Here is an 11881-nt window from a genome sequence, read left to right on the forward strand (position 1 = left end):
TATCAAGTAATCCAGTGTATAGTGCTCTTGGTTGATCAGCACCACTAGTTTTGAAATTGAAGAATCTGGTGGCTTCACTTTATAGAGACTGTGAATCATGATGTCCCTATAGTTGGTCTATAAAGTCCAGTGCACAGAGTGTGACTGGGAAGTCCAGTGTCAGGGATATAAAAAGAGGAGAGTAAAGGAACTTACAAAATAAAAGAAGCAGCAGTAGCATCAACAGTGGCAAAAACTAAGCAGAGAATGCATAATAAAAGAACTACATAAAAGTAATTATAAGTATACATTTAAAATTTCCATATTATAGAAACTATGAAGTGGTAGTAGGATACTGACATGATGAATATTGTTCTTTTTATATACATCTCTAACGAACAGTTGTTTTATACCACGTGGTCAGGGCCAATCTACTTTTTGATATGATACATTCAAAACGATTATTCTTTCAAAAGTTTAATACTTGTTACTATTTTTATTTTCTATTGCTGTTAAATAAAACTTTCTTATATGTTCCGCATCTTTCATTCTTTTAAAGAGAATGTTTTATCAGAAAATTCTTATAGTTTAAATTGTATTTTTTTTTTAAAAATGTTAGCAAAGTTTGTTTTGTTTTCATATCAGGTTCTTTAATAAAATGCATATTCTTGTACCGTGTTAGGCAGTAGATTGAAAAATATTTAGATTTGAGAGTCCTCAATCGTTGATACCTTTTAATGGCTAACTGTAAAGATGGTAACAAATTGCAAGCTTTTGAGACTACGCAGGTCTCTTCATCAGGCTAATATACCACAAAATCAGAAGAGTCACATCTTTATACACAATAAGACAAAAAATGCAATAGGTAAGACAGGTGATGGCAGAGTTATTATGGAAGAGATAAACAGTTCTGGCTATAAATATTTTAGCAGTTAATAGATAAGGAGTGTGAAGGTTTTATTGTCCTGTGACTAGGTCCAGTGTTATGATGGCCTCACTAGTCTGGGGGGCACATTCCTTAGTTGATGTAGAAGAGAATGCCAAGAGTGTGCAAAGCAGTCAAAGCAAAAGGTGGCTACTTTGAAGAACCTAGAATATAAGACATATTTTCAGTTGTTTCACACTTTTTTGTTAAGTATATAATTCCACATGTGTTAATTCATAGTTTTGATGCCTTCAGTGTGAATGTACAATTTTCAAAGTCATGAAAATACAGAAAAATCTTTAAATGAGAAGGTGTGTCCAAACTTTTGGTCTGTACTGTAAATCCATGCGACACATTCATTCCTGCTCTGAAAGTGTTAAAGGTCACCATCAGTTTTAATTCTGAGATTCTTCTTTCTCTTTGAGATTTGAAGTTACCTTTTAATACCAGTAATTTCATGTATTTTATGCTGTGATCAGGGGAGCAAAAATGCTTGGCTACAGGTAGATCTATTCTTTTTTCTTTTAATGTCTGGCGATGATGATTCATCCTTGTTCTAAGTTTTTTCCCTGTCTCCCCTACATAAGGACCCCCAGCTGGACATTTGGTACATACCGTATAATTAAGTACACTATATTAGATGTGATACAGCTGAACGTACCTGGGATCTTATAGTCCTGATGTGAATTGGGGATCTTTATCTTGTCTGTGGTCGTTATAAACGGACAGGTTTTACATTTTTTCTGGTTGCAAGGAAAGGTACCTGTAGCTGGAGGAGATGACAGGGAGCTTCTGACAATGATGCTTCTTAGATTTGGGGGCTGCGTGAAACACAGAAGTGGGGGGGGCTGGAAATATGGATTGTAATCGGGCATCTTTTTTGTAGTAAGGGTTGTAGTTTCCGTGCATCTCTTCTTAGCGCCTCCAGATTTGGATTGTAGGTGACTACTAGAGGCACCCGGTTGTTTTCTTGTTTGGTTTTGTAATGTAGGAGATGATTCCTTGATATTCTGGTGGCTCTTGTAATCTGGTTCTCAATCGTTCTTGGATGGTAGCCCTGTTTCAAAAAGGTCTTTCTGAGGCCATCAATGTGTTTGCCTCTATCCATAGGGTTGGAACATATCCGATTGTATCTGATGGCTTGGCTGTAAACAATAGAGTTTATGTGTTTTGGATGGAAACTGTCCCATTTACGATACGTATGACGGTCGATTGGTTTCCGGTACAAGGATGTCTCTATTTCATTGTTCTGTAGCTTGATGATGGTGTCCAAAAAGTTAATTTCAGTGCAGGAGTAGTTGCGTGTTAGGTTGATGGTGGGATGAAATAGATTAAAATGTTCGTGGCACGTCTTCAGCTGTTGCTCAGACCCCGTCCAGATGATTAAAATATCGTCAATGAAACGATAGTAGGCCAGAGGCCTGAAGGGACATGAGGACAAAAAGTCACTTTGAAGTTTGGCCATGAAAAGATTTGCGTACTGTGGAGCCATTTTACTTCCCATCGCTGTACCAGTTTCCTGTAGATATATGTTGTTATCAAATTCAAAGTAATTGTGGGTGAGGATGAATTCTGTAAGTTTGACCACAGAATCAGCAACAATTCCTGTATTTTCTATGAAGATTTTGCAGGCATTTAATCCATCCTGGTGTGGGATATTAGAATACATCATTGTCAGAAGCTCCCTGTCATCTCTTCCTGCTACAGGTACCTTTCCTTGCAACCAGAAAAAATGTAAAACCTGTCCGTTTATAACGACCACAGACAAGATAAAGATCCCCAATTCACATCAGGACTATAAGATCCCAGGTACTTTCAGCTGTATCACATCTAATGTAGTATACTTAATTATATGTACCAAATATCCAGCTGGGGGTCTCTATACAGGGGAGACAGGGCAAAAACTTAGAACAAGGATGAATCATCATCGCCAGACAATAAAAGAAAAAAAAAATAGATCTACCTGTAGCCAAGCATTTTTGTTCCCCTGATCACAGCATAAAATACATGAAATTACTGGTATTAAAAGGTAACTTCAAATCTCAAAGAGAATGAAGAATCTCAGAATAAAAACTGATGGTGATCTTTAACACTTTCAGAGCAGGAATGAATGTATCGCAAGGATTTATGTCATTCTACATCAACTAAGGAATGTGCCCCTCAGACTCGTGAGGCCATCATAACACTGGACCTAGTCACAGGAAAATAAAACCTTCACACTCCTTATCTATTAACTGCTAAAATATTTATAGCCAGAACTGTTTATCTCTTCCATAATAACTCTGCTTTCCATCACCTGTCTTACCTATTGCATTTTTTGCAATTTGTTACCATCTTTTCAGTTAGCCATTAAAAGGTATCAACCACTGAGGACTCTTAAATCTAAATATTTTTCTATCTACTGGCTAACACAGTACAGGAATATACACTGCTCAAAAAAATAAAGGGAACACTTAAACAACAGACTATAACTCCAAGTAAATCAAACTTCTGTGAAATCAAACTGTCCACTTAGGAAGCAACACTGATTGACAATCAATTTTACATGCTGTTGTGCAAATGGAATAGACAATAGATGGAAATTATTAGCAATTATCAAGACACACTCAAAGAAGTGGTTCTGCAGGTGTGGACCACAGACCACATATCAGTACCAATGTTGGTTGTGCTTTCACATTCGTGGTAGCATGAGATGGACTCTACAACCCACAGAAGTTGCTCCGGTAGTGCAGCTCATCCAGGATGGCACATCAATGTGACCTGTGGCAAGAAGGTTTGCTGTGCCTGTCAGCGTAGTGTCCAGAGGCTGGAGGCGCTACCAGGAGAAAGGCCAGTACACCAGGAGACGTGGAGGGGGCTGTAGGAGGGCAACAACCCAGCAGCAGAACTTCTACCTCCGCCTTTGTGCAAGGAGGAATAGGAGGAGCACTGCCAGAGCCCAGCAAAATGACCTCCAGCAAGCCACAAATGTGCATGTGTCTGCACAAACGGTTAGAGACCGACTCCATGAGGGTGGTATGAGGGCCCAAAATCCACAGATGGGGGTTGTGCTCACAGCCCAACACCGTGCAGGATGCTTGGCATTTGCCACAGAACACCAGGATTGGCAAAGTCACCACTGGCGCCCTGTGCTCTTCACAGATGAAAGCAGGTTTACACTGAGCTCATGTGACAGACATGACAGAGTCTGGAGACGCCATGGAGAGCGATCTGCTGCCTGCAACATCCTTCAGCATGACCGGTTTGGCAGTGGGTCAGTAATGGTGTGGGGTGGCTTTTCTTTGGAGGGCTGCACAGCCCTCCATGTGCTTGCCAGAGGTAGCCTGACTGCTCTTAGTTACCAAGATGAGATCCTCAGACCCCTTGTGAGACCATATGCTGGTGCAGTTGGCACAGGGATCCTCCTAATGCAGGACAATGCCAGACCTCATGTGGCTGGAGTTTGTCAGAAGTTCCTGCAAGATGAAGGCATTGAAGCTATGGACTGGCCCACCCGTTCCCCAGACCTGAATCCGATTGAGCACATCTGAGACATCATGTCTCGCTCCATCCACCAACGTTGCACCACAGACTGTCCAGGAATTGGCGGATGCTTTAGTCCAGGTCTGGGAGGAGATCCCACAGGACACAATCCGCAACCTCTTCAGGGGCATGCCCAGGCGTTGTAGGGAGGTCATACAGGCACGTGGAGGCCACACACAATACGGAGCCTCATTTTGACTTGTTTTAAGGACATTACATCAAAGTTGGATCAGCCTGTAGTGAGTTTTTCCACTTTAATTTTGGGGGTGACTCCAAATCCAGGCCTCCATTGGTTAATAAATCTGATTTCCATTGATGATTTTTGTGTGATTTTGTTGTCAGCACATTCAACTTTGTACAGAACAAAGTATTCAATGAGAATATTTCATTCATTCAGATCTAGGATGTCTTATTTGAGTGTTGCCTTTATTTTTTTGAGCAGTGTATAATGAGAATATGATGACATACGTAGCTGTCATGAATTTAGGGAAAATATATACAGGCACCGGGGGATATTTAGCAGTAGTGTCTAATTCTTACATAGTACAAACTAGAAAGAATTAAAATACAGCAGATTTATTAAAGTGGTTTATGTTGTTTGTTGTATCTGGCACACTTTTTAGACTGTCCTAATAGATGGCATACTTTGCAGCAGAAATCCCAAAGCAATGCCCTTTTATCGCAGTCATGCCCTTTATCACACAATACATGATAGATTTGATGCTAGTCATGAAAGTCCTTTTTTTTTGTCGAAAGTTCTGTAAAATTTAGCTTAATAAATCTCCACCAATTTTTTTTTTCGAAGAAATATTTATTTTTTGCTTCCAAACGCCTTACAATACCGGCCTGAACTCAGGAAAGGTCTGAGAATGAGTATTTTGTTGCAGTAGTCCAGCTAAAGATATGTAGAAATATTAATTCTGAGATATATTACAGTAGAAATAAAGGAGAGGAAATGACATGCTTTCAAACGGTGAGGCAAATGATTCATCTTGCTTAGTCACTACATTAAAGTAAATTATGATGGAATGAGAATGGAACTTAGCAATCTATTTTCTGTCATGAAATCATGCCAATTGAGCTTGGCATGGAATGGAAAATTAAATGTGGGGCTTTCAGTGCACTAGTTGTAATTTCTCTGCTACAAATATACTCATATAAGATCCATAGTAACAGTTATTATCTAAGGTGTTTTCTATTTTTCACTTACTATATACTACTGTCCAGTAGACTTACATTTTCTACATCTTCTATGTGTACAAAATAAATCATGACTGACATGACTGACAGCCGGCCCCAATGCAGAGCGAGTGTCAGTCAGGGCGTGGTCACAACCACCGCTCAATATATTCTCAGCGGCCACCGCCCACATGACTGAAGCCGAATGCTGCTGGAGAGAATAAAATTCATTTTCTCCCCGCAGCATTTGGCTACGTGCAGGCACCGGGCAGGCTAGTAACGTTATTAACCTGCAGATTATCCCCATATATGCAGGTTAATGGCGTTTTTTCTGATGACAGGTTCCCGTTAAAAAAAGTTTTGCCTCTGGCTAAAAAAAAAGTTTTCTTCCAATAGGGTAGATACCATGTATACTCAAGTATAAGCTTACTTTTTCAGCCCATTTTTTAAGCTGAAAAAGTCCCCCTCGGCTTATGCTCAGGTATATACTCGAGTATAATCAAAGGTAATGGGTCCACAAACTCCAAATAGTGCCACCAGGAAAGTCAATATAATATTAAAGAAAACCTTTAGGCACAATGGATATTGATGCAAATCAAGGTATTTATTCATGAGACAGATGTATGACCAACGTTTCGGCCTCAGCCTTTATCAAGGTTTATCTAAAACAATACAAAAAAGGGAAGAACTGTATAAAAAATGAAAATCCATCGTCTCATGACAAATCAAATTACAATCATACCTGAAAAAAGGGGCGGGGGGTAACAAATAAGCCGACACTCAGCACATGAAGATATCTCATATAAATGAATACATAGTGGTGCTTCATTCCAGAGTTAACCACTGAAGAGGAAAAAATAAAGAAATATATACAATTTAGTTATAGATTGTTAAACATGTACAACTCAAGTGTAAAACATCCTCCTTCAAAAGTGTAAAAAGGGGACATACTATGAGGGCAGACGTATCACATGTATCAAAAAAAAAAAAAAGAGAGAAAGAAAATAAGTGACAAAGAATTAAGCATACAGGAGACCCGAAGGGGGGGGGAAGAAAGGAGAAAACTCCATGATCTGCTTGTTAGCTATCTCATCCTGACAAGCAATGCATTACCTGTCTGGCAAGTTCTTCTGTATGAGATCTGTGGAGTTACATACACATAAAGTGTGAATATAAGCAGCAGAACTTTAGTATTGTTGTAATAATATAAAAGATAGGAAAGGTAATTAATTACCTGTGTCACAGTGCGGTTCACATGAGCATAGTGAACGGTCTGACGACGGTGTGGGTCCGGGGTGCCGTGAGTCGCATTTAAATACCGCAGGTGCTAAAGTGAAATCAGCTGGAAAAATCACATGATGTCCTGGGGCCGTACGGGCACAGGGAAAGTCCGACGCACGCGCAGATGCAAGATGCTGCTGTGCGTGCACACAAACTAGTGTGTAGCGCAGGCATGGCTCGTGGGACGGGACTTAATCATGCAGTGAGGCACAAATGTGGCGTAGGCACCGATACTAGAGTATAAGCTGACTTTTTCAGCCCATTTTTTAAGCTGAAAAAGCTCCCTCGGTTTATACTCGAGTATATACATAGTCCGGTGGTAGATAGTGGGGGGGTTGCGGTGGCGGAGGAGTGGGGCACACACGGTAGCCGGCTGCTTCAGCTACCATGTGTGCCCGCTGCTAAAGGGAAATGAATATTCACCCTTCTCCATGCCCATTGGAGTGGAGAGGGGTGAATATGCATTTCTTTAATAGCGTGCACAGTGTCAGCAGCACTGCAGCTACCGCTGCAGCACAGTGATCCTCTGTGCCCGCTACTAAAGAGAATGCATATTCACCCTTCTCCATGCCCATGGGAGTGGAGAAGGGTGAATATGCATTCTCTTTAGTAGTGACCACTCAAGACAGCTGAGCCGCAGAGGGAGCTGTGGAGCTGCTGACACTGTGCGCAAGCCATTAAAGAACAGGGATATTCACCCCTCTCCACGCACATAATTCCGGTGTGGAGAGGAGTGAATATCCCAGCAGCTCACCTCAGCATATGAGAGCTCATGGCAGTGACGCCATGCGCTGCTCAGATGTGGACGCGAGCTGCTGCTGGCAGAGCAGGAGCAGCGCTGGAGCAGAGGGGAGGAAGGTGAATATGAGTGTTTATTTTTTTAATGTGTACAGTGATGGGGGCCATGTAAACAAGGATAGGGGGGCCATACATACCAGGATTGGGATGAGGGGTGCCATACATACCAGGATTGGGGATGAGGGGTGCCATACATACCAGGATTGGGGATGAGGGGTGCCATACATACCAGGATTGAGGATGAGGGGGCCATGCATACCAGGATTGGGCTGAGAGGCCATGCATACCAGGATTGGGCTGATAGGCCATGCATATCAGGATTGGGGATGAGGGGGCCATGCATATCAGGATTGGGGATGAGGGGTGCCACACATACCAGGATTGGGCTGAGAGGCCATGCATATCAGGATTGGGGATGAGGGGGCCATGCAAACCAGGATTGGGGATGAGGGGTGCCATGCATACCAGAATTGGGGATGAGGGGTGCCATGCATACCAGAATTGGGGATGAGGGGTGCCATGCATACCAAGATTGGGGATGAGGGGTGCCATGCATGCCAGAATTGGGGGTGAGGGGTGCCATGCATGCCAGAATTGGGGGTAAGGGGTGCCATGAATACCAGGATTGGGGGTGAGGGGCCATGTATATTAGGATTGGGGCTGAGGGGCCATGTATATTAGGATTGGGGATGAGGGGGCCATGCATATCAGGATAGGGGATGAGGGGGCCATGCATACCAGGATTGGGGATGAGGGGGCCATGCATACCAGGATTGGGGATGAGGGGGCCATGCATACCAGGATTTGGGATGAGGGGGCCATGCATACCAGGATTGGGGATAAGAGGGCTATGCATACCAGGATGGGGAAATTTACCAGTAGCTGCTGCATTTCCCACCCTAGGCTTATACTCGAGTCAATACGTTTTCCCAGTTTTTCTGTGGAAAAATTAGGTGCCTCGGCTTATATTCGGGTCAGCTTATACTCGAGTATATACGGTATCTTGAACCACAAAGTATATTAGAAGTGTATAAAAAAAATTGTGATATAAGCTCAACTCTTCATGTTAGAAATGTCCTGAACCACGTATCCACATCATGCACAGTGTGCAGAAACCTGTCAACCAATAGAGAAATTAAAGTAGAAAAAAAGAAACAGAGCACTCCCTAGTGCTGAGGATTCTTGGCACACATTGAGATGAGAGAATAGCAAGAATTTGCCAGATAGTGTACTTAACCTGTAAGGCAATGTGCACAATGTGCTATTTTTGGTGCGTTTTTGAGGCGTTTTTTCCACGCGGAAATAGGCCAAAAATGCTAGGTAATCCATGTGCCAGCTAATGCAATGACAATCCTGAAGGGCTGTGCACATGATCAGGAATTTTCCTATTAGAATTGTCATTGCGTTTAAATCTGCAGCATGTCAATCCTTTGTGCGTTTATGCCGCGTTTTTAACCCATTGACTTTAATTGAGTCAGTCAGAGCCGCAGCAAAAACTCTGGTATAATAATATTTGCGGATTTGCTGCCGATGTTTGCTGCGTATTTGACTGACTCAATTCAAGTCAATGAGTCAAAGATGCAGCAAAAATGCACAAGGAATTGACCGTGGAAGACTACTCCTCCCATCATCCGACGGCCGCTCCCGCTGACAATAGCAAGAACAGGCGTGGCTGTGGGGTGAAGTACTCTCCTCAGCCAGCGTCTGTGCGCTGTGTGAAAAAAAAACAAAATATAAAAAAAAACACCTTATATTCACCTTTCTATCTTAATCCCAATGTCCCACGGCAATCCGATCACCCTGCAGCACTCTATACACTGACGGAAGCGTGATGGTGCCCGCCAGTGTATAGCGCTGAGTTGCCGGCACTGAGGTCACTGGAGTTCAAACAGCTAAAATCAGCTGATAGCTCAAGTGCCCTCACTTACGGCATTGGCGCTACATGACAAATTTCCCATGCAACACTGATGCAGTTAGTGAGGTCACCGGAGCTCTCAGCTGATCATCAGATGTTTTAACTCAAGGGACCTCACTCCTGCAGCACAGCGCACAGCACTATACACTGACAGGAGTGACTACACTCCTGTCAGTTTATACAGTGCTGTCTTCTACAACAGCCACATTAGTGATTGCTGTTGTGGCTGCTGTAGAAGTGACCCAGTTCATTGTGGGACACTGTGGATTACGTCATGACAGTGGACAGGTGAGTGATATTGTTGATTTTTATTTTTGTTTTTTTACAGGAGACGAGGGCTTCGGGGATTGGGCCTTAGGTGAGTATATGGTGTTTTTTACCTTTAAATAAATGATTAAAACCATGTGGAATTTTATTTAAATAAAAGACTTTATTCTGGCCATGTGTTTCAAAAACCTTACTATGGGGTTAGTAATGGGGGCATCTTATAGATGCCCTCCCTTACTTAGCTAAGCTTCATGTCAGCCGACAATTCAAAGCTGACATGAACCCCAACCCTATTACACCACTTGCCACCATACCAGGGCAAGTGGGGAGAGCGGAGGCTAAGCGCCAGATTTGCCGCATCTTATGGATGCGCCATCTCTGGGGCTGCTGAGAGCTGATATTATTATCCTTGGAGGGGGCCAGGATCCATGGCCCCTTCCCTGGCTATTAATATCAGCCTGAAGCCGCTGTCTGTTTAGCCTTTGCTGGTTAGATTTTATAGGGGGACCCTACGTTAATTTTCTGGGGTCCCCTGTAATTTATCAAGTAAAAGCTAAGCAAACAGCTGTGGGCTGTTATTAATAGCCAGGGAACATTTTTGGCTAATAATATCAGCCCCCAGTGGTTGGCTTTCCCTCTGCTGGCTATGAAAATGATGCGAGAGCTTACGCCATTTTTTTAATTTTAGGCGATGTACCCACGATCTGGATGTAGCAGCACTTTGGACACAGCATATTTTTGCTGCGTCCAAAATGCTGCATTCTATTGAACACAGGTAATTCTGCATGTGTTCACTGAACCATGCAGATTTACTGCATTCAATACATTCTAGTGGTCAAATTTCTGTTGCGGAGACTAGCGACTCCGCAAGTAAGTTTGACATGCTGCGGTCCTGAAAGATGCGCCGAATGTCAGTGTCCGCGGGTGATCTGCAGCCTCAGATGCATGCATAGTGGACATGGGATTTCCAGAAATACCACCCACTATGCTGTAACATCTGGCCGCAGCAAGTTTAACGCTGCATAAACACGCATCTTCAAACCCGCAGCATTTCCTGATGATCATGGGCACATACCCAAACTCACCCACAGCATGTCAATTTCTGTAACGGAGTGTCTCTGCTGCAGATTTTGACCATTTGAAATGTCATTACATGCTGTGGATCCACATGTACTGACAAAAAAAGTGCAGCATTAGAACATAGCGTTTTGGACGTAGCTAAAATATACTGCATACAAAGTGCTGCTAGCTGCTGATCGTGGGGATGTAGCAGTTAACCAAACAGCTGTGAGCTGTTATTAATAGCCAGGGAACATGTTTGCCTAATGGCACATTACTAGGCTAAAAATAGTGGCTCTTAGCTTCCCCAGAAATTACATGAATGGGAATTAATGCTAATGGAATTAAGGTTTATGGGATTAGTTGACACCAAGCCTTTTGTTTACTGATGAAGAGGTGTCAATCAGACACCCTTAATACTAAGCTTAAGTAAAGTAAAGCAAAGAGTTAAATAACCACACACACACTGAGAATAAAACACTTTATTTGAAATACAACAGACGCATTATTTAAACATTTAAATTAACCAATATACTCACCCCAGGTCTGATGGTAATCCAAGGGTTAAAGTTATGTCGCACGTTTTTTTTCTTCAAATTTCTTTATTTAGCTCCTAAAAGCATCCATTGCTGTACAAAAATGCATCAAAAAACGCATCAAAAACGCACCAAAATTGCGGCAAAACACACGTTTTTTCTGCAGCGTTTTTCCTGCCAATAGATGCAGAAACCTTGCAGAAATTTCTACAATCAAATCCTGAACGTGCGCACACATACCCTAAAGTTGAGCTATAAGTATCAGGCTGCTGAAGCTTCAGAGACTGGGCTAACATTATTTTGTGCTACCACATGAGCCTCCCCATAATGATCTGCTGCTATGACATCATATGGATTATCATATCTTGTAAAGATATAGGGGTCGGTACCTGGGCCATCACAGATCTGTGATTCGCAGTG

The sequence above is a fragment of the Phyllobates terribilis genome, unplaced genomic scaffold, assembly GCF_046119375.1.
Source record: "Phyllobates terribilis strain yellow unplaced genomic scaffold, ASM4611937v1 Scaffold_1__5_contigs__length_1240528914, whole genome shotgun sequence".
NCBI classification, from domain to species: domain Eukaryota; kingdom Metazoa; phylum Chordata; class Amphibia; order Anura; family Dendrobatidae; genus Phyllobates; species Phyllobates terribilis.